At 38.3% G+C, this 6,782-nt stretch overlaps 1 long non-coding RNA gene across 1 annotated transcript; it reads left to right on the top strand.

The window, feature by feature from the left end:
• The first annotated feature begins 445 nt into the window (after positions 1-445).
• Positions 446-6,108, top strand: LOC142172935 (uncharacterized). Its single transcript, XR_012702177.1, has 2 exons — positions 446-1,197; positions 3,867-6,108. It is a non-coding gene; the product is annotated as an uncharacterized LOC142172935 (long non-coding RNA).
• The last annotated feature ends 674 nt before the right edge of the window (positions 6,109-6,782 follow it).

Here is a 6,782-nt window from a genome sequence, read left to right as displayed (position 1 = left end):
AAAAAAGGAATAAGAAAAGGAAAAGGAAAGGGAATTAGAATTAAAAGGAATTGGAAAAAAAGAGTTTCATTTGGTGCAATTGGGCCATTTTTAATGTCCTCAAATCTGGCCCGAACATTTTCCCTCTTAAATCCAATAAAACGAGCCCTAAATACCTCCCTACCGCCCCAGCCCAATTCGGGCTAACCCGCCAAAACGACCCGCCCATTTGCTCTTAATATAAAACCCCTCTTATAATATTTTTCCCCATTTGACCCTAAACCTAGAGAAACCAGATGCAGCGCCTTTGTGCACTGCTCCTTCATCTTCTTCTTTCAACTCGTGTCAACTCATTTCCGAGTTCACCAAATGGTCCCCTCCCCTCCACGTCACTTTATCCCCAACGGATTTGTCAGAAGAGTACGAATATTCCTTCAAAATAGAACGATTTCGGATTCAAAAGGATAATTGTTGGATGAATGGGAGCCGTGGATAGATGTAAATTGATCCACGCCTTCCATTTGTCCCAAAAATTGTTCAAAAATCGGAAGATTTTGGATATTTTGAGCAGAAGATTCGAGAATTTTCGAGGGTTATATATAAGAGGTAAGTCTTCTTTTTCAAGGTTGAAGAAAAAATATAGGAGAAAGATCGGAGAAAATTTTCAGAAAAATTCAGTCTATTAAATTTCTAGGTTTTAGTCGTCATTTTCTTTCAATTTTTTTGTTTGTTTCCTTCTTCTTCAGTCCGTTTTTTTAACTTTTGTTTAGAATAGAAAAAAAATGGCTTAAGTTTCACTTTTTCAGTCAAGTCTTGTTTTGTTTTAAGAAGAAAAAAAAGAAATTGAAAGAAAAATCAGAGAGGAATTTTCGAAAATCAGAGGGTTTCTTCGATTTTTTTTTCACTTTTTTTTTCATTCAGAAAAACCAAAAAAAAAGTATAATAGTCTGAGTTTGATTTTTGTCCGATTTTTACTTCACTTAAAAGAAATCAAAGAAAAGTACGAGAAAAATTTTCAGCATTTTCTTTTGATTTTCGGTTCTTAAAAATGGAGTTGGATTGAAGTTATTTCTGGTTCTCAAAGCCGTGAATTGCTGTTTGTTGTCCACTGATGCGTTGTTTTCCTATTGTCTTCTTCGTCGCTGAGTTTCCGTCCTCCAACCGTAGTTGTTTCTGCATTTATTTGGGTTGGCTATATCTCAATTTCTGCAGTTCAAGGTATTTTCTCTTCCCAGATTTGATGTATTTGCTATTTTCTTGTTGTAAATTTATCATAAGGCTGTAATGTGTTGTCTTTCAATTAGCAAAGCTTTGGTCCTTGGCAATTTTGGATATAGACCGATTTTTTGTTCGATTTTTTTTGGTGTATTAGCGAATTTTCTGAGTTTGTTTAACGTTTAAGACAATCCAGAAACTCTTCAACCCTTAAATTTTTATAAAGTCCTACGTGCCGGAGAAAACAACTATATTTTATTTCCGAGACTTTGGATATCTATGTAAATGCCTATGGTGTATTTTGTGACTTGGATCCCATTGTGTTCTAGGCAGTAATAATTTTTGAATATGAAAACATTTTTGAAAGGAAAGTGATCGGTGATAAATAGAGACCAATTGTCACTAAAAAATGTCGTGAAATCTTTGTTCTAGTTATGATGGAGGTTTGAGATATCCTGGATATGTCAGACAACTATATGTTTAAAAAATTGTTTATATGAAAACTAAAAAGTAAAAAAAAATGAAGCGTAATTAACAGAGTAGTTATTTGAGCTTTCTGAGTTGAGTAGTCAGTCATAGTTAATTTTTAATTTGAGTTTGGGTTCGAATTAGTCTTGCAAATAAATGCCAGTGTTTATTCAAGAGTGCAACCAATATTTTCTTTGTTTTCTATTTGCCTTCTTTCTTAAAAAAAACCATTACTCGTGCCGATAAAATTTGATTCTTTAGGCACTTAATTTGTTAAAGTTAATTTTGTCTGCTTCTACGTTTCAAGGATATAATGTAATCACCTTTGCAATATGGTAGGCACAATACCTAGAAAGTTGTGTTTATCAAGTTTGCCTTACGACACATGGTCAACAATCTACAACCTCACAATAGTTTCAAATTAGTATAGAAAATATATAATTCTTAAACACCCGTTGTCTTCTTTAGGCCTGATTTAGATTAGTATTGCGATTATGTATACATTCGCGTAATATAATTGCAAATTTAAATCTAAAAAGTAACTCGAGGGATGTGTTCGCGCAACTTCAACTAAACGTTTCTTAGTAAAAATAAACAAAGCGTTGTTAATTATGGACAAGTTCACGTGAAATGATTTTTGACGCGCCAAAGAAAAGAGTATACGTATGCGTAACTCAATTCTTTAATTGCGAATAATCAAGTGGTTTAAAAACGGTAAGAAGATAATTGCACATAGGTCTTAAAAATGAGTAATTAAACAATTAAACCAAGTATAAATTGCTAAGCGACCGTGCTAAAACTACGGAACCCGGGAATGCCTAACATCTTCTCTCGGGTTAACAGAATTCCTTACTTAGAATTTCTGGTTCGCAGACTTTTAAATAAAGTCGAAAAATTCCTCGATTTGGGATTTTAAAATTAACCGGTGACTTGGGACACCATAATAAATTATCCCAAGTAGCGACTCTAAAAATTTAAATAAATAATCCCATTTCGAATAATGTCACTTAAAGTGGAAAAACTACCTTATATACCCTCGCGGGGTGTAAAAAGGATATGTGACAGCTCTGGCGACTCTACTGGGGATCAAACCCAGAATCTTTGGTTCAGGGTTCAAGAATTCGAGCTTGTTAATGCGATTTTTAGTTGGCTTTATTGTTGATATTACTGTATTTTGTTGACTTAATATGCTAATTGTCATTTACCGTTTTGATATTACTTGAACTGTATTTAAATGTCTTCTTACGCCACCCATCTGAGTCTTCTGAAAATGGTGCACACGTTCGCGTGACCCGCTTTTTCTGTAGAAATTATTCCAAATAAGACGGGGCTGGTCAAGCAACAAGGCCGGACAGACTTTCGTGCCCCCGGTACGTTGCCACTTCCTCGACTCCAGTTGTCCGCTCGGGTAACCCAAGTCTAGACCACAAACCCCAGGTTTTAAACTTAGAATAACGTAACCTCATGCCGGATCCCTAGTAGGAACGATTATTTTCATCACGTGCATTTGACCTTGGGGGCTCAACACAGGGGTTGGGTCCGTCTAAGACAGGTGTACCCAAAATAAAGACCATCCTGATGCATTCTACGTGCTATGTGAATATTTATTTGTTCGGCTTGCATGTTGACTGGTTAATAAAGAGAAAAACTAAGAGTGAGGTAGGACAAAAAATTAACTCGGTTTCTAAAAAATCCCGGTATTTGAAAATATCTCGAAACTCTGTCAAATTTTTAAAAAAAAATGTATTTCAAAAAGAATGATTTTATGACAAAACTGCCCGAACTACGTAGGTCTGATTCCCACCGGATGTGGGATACGTAGGCAACCCACATAAGGTTCGGCCTCAGTTTTACCAAATAATAAAATAAAAGGTGTTTCAGGGCTTTAGTTAAAACAATAAAGCTGACCTAACTTCGGTTTGTTTTTGAGTTATTTCTTACTGGAATAGCCTTAGACTACATTCCAATTGTCAAAAGGCTATTATCGGGAGAAACATGAAAGTATGTTTAAAAGGTGTCTTTTTCATTTAAAATACTTACCCCGGACTCAAAATTCATTTGGAATTGTGAAGGGGCCACGTTTGCAAAAACAACCATTTTGCTAATATAGCAATAAATGGGGTCCCTGTCCGCTGATTTTTTTTAGAAAACTTGTTTTGCAAAAAGAGTCCACAAGAGTCAACCCTAACCTTAACCCTCCACAGGTACAAATGAATACCGTCCAGGAATCATCACAATCTGTCATAGAAAGGGCTTGGATGCAGCTACGTAAGTGGTGGGTTGATTTAGATGAAGATGGCCAACTTTGGGTAAAAGAGCATTTGGGTTCCCTGGTAGACATCATGAACATCAAACCACAGGAGGATTTAATTAAGGCTTTGGTGACCTTTTGGGATCCCGTTCACAATGTGTTCCGTTTCTCGGATTTCAAACTCATGCCCACTCTGGAAGAAATAGCCGGGTACATCAATTTCGGCCAAGAGTTAAGAAATCAGCAACTTATATTCCCCAGGGCTCCCTCAGTACACAAATTCTTCGATCTTTTGAAAATAAGCAAACAAATGAGCAAGAACCGCGCAAATAAAGGGAGTTCGTTCTATTTCCTATATTTCAGGTTTGGGCACTCAGCCGGGTTTGAAACACATGAAAAAGGATTAAGTAACAAACAAGACAAGAACATATGGCAAATTCATCGTCGGTTTGCTTTTATCGTGGCATTTCTGGGAATCATGGTATTCCCAAATTCTGAGGGTACAATAGACCTTCGTATGGCCAGAATCGCATAGGTCCTCATCGACAAAAAAGATCACACAATTGTCCTATTAGTGCTGGCAGACATCTACCGGGCATTAACATTGTGCAAATCTGGGGGTCAATTCTTCGAAGGCTGCAATATTCTTCTTCAAATGTGGATGATCTAACACCTTCGCCGTCACCCTAAGTTCATGAGATATGCTTCAGACAGGAATAATTTCATCAAAAAGTATGAGGAAATGGTGGAAGATTACAAATCACCGGATGGGTTTGAAGCATGGGTTTCCTATTTGAGAAAATTGAGAGCAGATCAAATTGAATGGACCATAGGATGGCTCCCAATGACAGAAGTCATATACATGACCGCTTCAAAGGGCTACTTAATGATGATGGGAGCAAGGAGTATACAACCATATGCACCACAAAGAGTTCTGAGACAACTGGGAAGATATCAGGTGATACCCGAAGAGGCAGACCTAAGTAATCAAGTCATTGAACTACACCCAAAAGCAACGATACCCGAGGCTTTAGTTCAAAGAGACTGGAATTGTTGTCGGTATCTAAAAAGTAACACCCAAGTGCCAGACCCAGCTAAGGGCGAAGTTGATCCCAATTATGTTGCTTGGTTCGAAAAGAGTTTTTATGTGTACAATGAGCAGGAGCCCGAGCCTGAACATGTGAGGCCCGCCAAAAGGCCCCATGTTCAAGCTTTTGATGACAAAATTCAGGAAAGGTTAGCCTGGGAGGAAAGGGAAAAGGAATATCAGGCCACCATCCATGATCTGCGAGAAAAGTTGAGAAATGTCACCTTCAATAATGATTTACAGGCACAAGAGGCCGAGGGTGAGAGGAGAAGATTGGTTCGAGAAAATGAAGCTCTCAGGGCCTAGGTTCGACTACTGAAAATAGCAGCCGAGAATCCGGGCCGAAGTAGGAAAGATGAAAGGCTCATTTATAACCTTACTTAAAAGGTGCGTGACTATGAAGGTGACCTACATAAAGCTGAGTCTGAACTAGCAAAAGCACGAACAAGGTCGGCTAAAAATACCGAAGGGCGTGCAACTTTCGTTCAACAGATGAAAGAAAGATATGAAAGAGGGGTCACAGGTTGGGAAAGGGCGATTGGCAACCTCGAAGGTGAAATGGCTAAACAAGCCAAAAATTGTAAGGCCGAGAGAGAACATTGTTACGCCTTAATGGCACGGCTGGAAGAGGACTTACAGCACTTGCAAGAGCAAAATCACGCTGCCACCCAAGTCTTAGAGGCTAGATCCCGTTAGATTGGCCGTTTGTTGCAAGAGAATGGCAACATAAGAGAGAGGGTTCGAAGGATTGCTGACTACATCACAATGAAATGCAGTGCATGTGAGGACATGACATGATCTATGTTTTTCGCCACTGTAATGATATTCGTCCGTCAGATAATGGAAGAACTCTATCTGCTCCAAGATGACATGGCAAGTAGGCCCGCTGCAAGACCGGTCGGTGTTTCTAAAGCAGGGTTGGAGGCACTGATGTTTTCTTGATTGTATTTTCTTCCTTTTTCCGAGTCTGTATTTTTCATATTTCGAGTCTGTTTTCAATTCCTAAGAAAAGGCATGTCCTGAGTCTTAAAGTCCTAGAAAAGGTATGTTTTGAGTCTTTTGTAATTCAGTAAAGTTGTATTAATGAAAATTTGAAAACCCACAAAAATTGTTCTTTTCTTTTTCGCATTTACTTCTTGAACTACGTTATGATCTGATCCACACGACGTCGTGATACGTAGGCAATCCTTATCGGATCCAGTCATGATTTTTCTAAACAATTTTAATAAGAGAGGAAAGATCCAAAAGAAAAACCAAAAAAAAAGAAAGAAAGAAAGAAAAGAGAGTCAAAAAAAAAAAAAACAAAAAAAGGAGAGAAAGGAAAGAGAAGAGAGGAAAATAAGGAATACCAGATGAGGCAAGAAGAGAAAATTGCGGAAAATAAGCAAAACCGGGATGAAACATGCAACCGTTGCGAAACATGTAGAAACACGTTTAACTATATAGGTGCATCACACCCCAACGCGCGATTTCTTATGTGTTATTTGTTTCAAACTAAGCAGTTGGTTGTCTACTATCAAGTCCAGGGTTCTATAGTAAGGTGGTTGGTTTTGTGGTAGTCTGGCTTCGCATCCATACTTCACGAGGTCGAAAGGTAGCGTTGAAATGTCTTCAGAAATCACTCTGCCAACAGTTCCTATCACGGATGTGAGTCCGATCTCAGGTATCCTGACTTCAAAATCAGCAGCTGCCAAAGAAAACAGGTTACTGCGTCTCCTCATGATGGAAATGTGGGATGTCTGGTCAAACGGAAGAGAGCCACCAAGTGTAATCCCCGGATTT

The sequence above is a fragment of the Nicotiana tabacum genome, chromosome 18 (assembly GCF_000715075.1).
Source record: "Nicotiana tabacum cultivar K326 chromosome 18, ASM71507v2, whole genome shotgun sequence".
Lineage (NCBI taxonomy): Eukaryota > Viridiplantae > Streptophyta > Magnoliopsida > Solanales > Solanaceae > Nicotiana > Nicotiana tabacum.
The sequence above is the reverse complement of the archived record's forward strand: the minus strand, read 5'-3'. Positions and strand labels throughout refer to the sequence as shown.